Consider the following 2,261-nt stretch of genomic DNA (forward strand, 5'->3'; position numbering starts at 1 on the left):
CTTAAACATCCGAATAACCAAAAAGTACTAAATTTATATTTTTATTTTTTCGTCAAGTTATGAAGGAGTCAAAAATATTGTTTGAATGTTCACTGGTTTAAAAGATACATGGGGTGCAAAAAAAGTACCAAAATACAGTTTTTACCCGTTTATTCCCTAAAGGGGCCGAAATTGAAAAAAGTACCAGACACCTGTCCGCTTATTTTTTAAATGAACGACGATAAGCTTTAAACTATTTTTGTATCTTTTCTAGTTTAGGAGATATGAGGTTACCGATTTTACCCGTTTTTACCCTTTTTTACCCCCTAAACATTCGAATTTCCAAAAATCCCGTCTTAGTGGATCTATTTGGTGGGAGACCAACCCCCTGTCCAAATTTCAGCTCTTTAGCTTTAACCGTTTAGGCTGTACGATGATGAATCAGTCAATCAGTCAGTCAGTCAGTCAGTCAGTCAGTAACGTTAGAATTTTATATATATAGATTAAGTAGAAATCTTTAATAAACAATTGAATTTTATTGTGCGTTAAATAATGGTTTTTACAAAGAAAAAATATTTTGTATTTGTATGTGTAAAGAAACTAGTTCGTGATAAAAATAACACATCAAAACTCAAAATAAAGTACCAACGTATGTATCTGATTATATGTAAGCCACTTTACGATTATTTAAAAGTAATGCAGACTGTATGTGGTAGCCACTCTTGGGTAGTTAATAATAATTTAAATATAAAAAAATATTTATACTTACATTTAAATAGCAGTTATGAATATCAAATAAAATAATATTACTTTTATTTAGTTAAATGTTTAATTAAAAATTTTAATTGTTAACAAGTTTTACTTAATGTTAATAACATTTTCCAAATGTTTAAGGAGGCAACTAGAGTTATATTCATTGATAAATTAGCATATTTTGTAGATGTTAATAAAGCTTTGCAGAACCTTTATGTGTTTCATCACAGTCTAATGTTCTTTTGAATGGACTTATTGTAATAACTGTAACTTAAAGAAAAATATGTTATTAAACAGAACATACTGAACATGTCTTACAATATAAGTATTTACATAACTGATTGTTTCATAATGCTGTTTCAATACTCATACGAATTAGTGATGAAACAGGAACTTTTGTATGGTGTTTGGTTGGGACTCGAACAACTTGTTATTGAGTCTCATTGTATGGCTCTAACCAAAAATGTGAACGCTAAGGTGCCTTCATTATGTATTTGACTGCATTTATATTTTTTGCCGTTACTGTAGGAGAAAATGTGAAAAAATAATGTTTAATAAGATGTTTACTAAAATATTTAATATAATATTTAATATAACTAACTGTAACTAACTAACTAACTAACTATTTGATAACTAACTAACTAGTTAACTTACTATGTAATTAACTAATTATCTAACTAACTAATTATCTAACTAACTAACTAACTAACTTACTAACCAACTAACTAACTAACTAACTATCTGATAACTAACTAAGTAGTTAACTTAATATGTAACTAACTAACTAGCTAATTATCTAACTATCTGATAACTAATAACTTACTATGTAACTAACTAACAACTAGTTAATTAACTAACTACTGTGGATATTGTGGATAATTAAGTTATTTTCTGCAGGGAACTTAATCAAGCCCGATCATTACGACAATAGGCACTGTCATTTAGGTTGAAATAAACAACACGCTTTGAGGCGGCAATGCGTTTTACGCTTTTCAAACTTAATATGCTGTATGTTACATACCACGCATCATTTTGATCTTTCTTAAAATGTTATTTTTACACTATTACTGCTAAAAAAAGTAGTTTTTGTTGAAATATTAGTATATACTACACAAAACTAAATATAACATAGATCAGCTGCCAACGCGTCAAAAGTTGAAAGTTGCTGAACTTTTCACGGAATACGCGTCACAAACTACAGTGCGCAACTTGTAAAATAAAAATACACTATTCCAATTTCTTGCGACAGATGATTGTAACACGTTGCTGCGTACAATGCGTATTGTGTACTTCCACTTTTAGACTACATTTTTACAATTTTTGTTAAAATACTAGACCATTTAACATATTACAAACATCAGTACAAACGCATAATACTCTCCCTAGTCTAGTAGTATAATAATATTTAAATAGTCACATATGCCTCCCACATTTCACAGTTAATGTTAACCGTTTTGTCCCATTTTCAAAACTCCTTCATTATTGAATTGAGCAAATATTAACTAGAGGTAAATTTCCATAGAACATCA

At 28.9% G+C, this 2,261-nt stretch overlaps 1 long non-coding RNA gene across 1 annotated transcript; it reads right to left on the minus strand.

The window, feature by feature from the left end:
• Positions 1–785: 785 nt before the first annotated feature.
• Positions 786–1,328, minus strand: LOC124420395. Its single transcript, XR_006941175.1, has 2 exons — positions 1,066–1,328; positions 786–1,002 (listed from the first exon to the last, which is right to left on the minus strand). It is a non-coding gene; the product is annotated as an uncharacterized LOC124420395 (long non-coding RNA).
• Positions 1,329–2,261: the final 933 nt, after the last annotated feature.

The sequence above is a fragment of the Lucilia cuprina genome, chromosome 2 (assembly GCF_022045245.1).
Source record: "Lucilia cuprina isolate Lc7/37 chromosome 2, ASM2204524v1, whole genome shotgun sequence".
In the NCBI taxonomy this organism is placed as follows: Eukaryota; Metazoa; Arthropoda; class Insecta; order Diptera; family Calliphoridae; genus Lucilia; species Lucilia cuprina.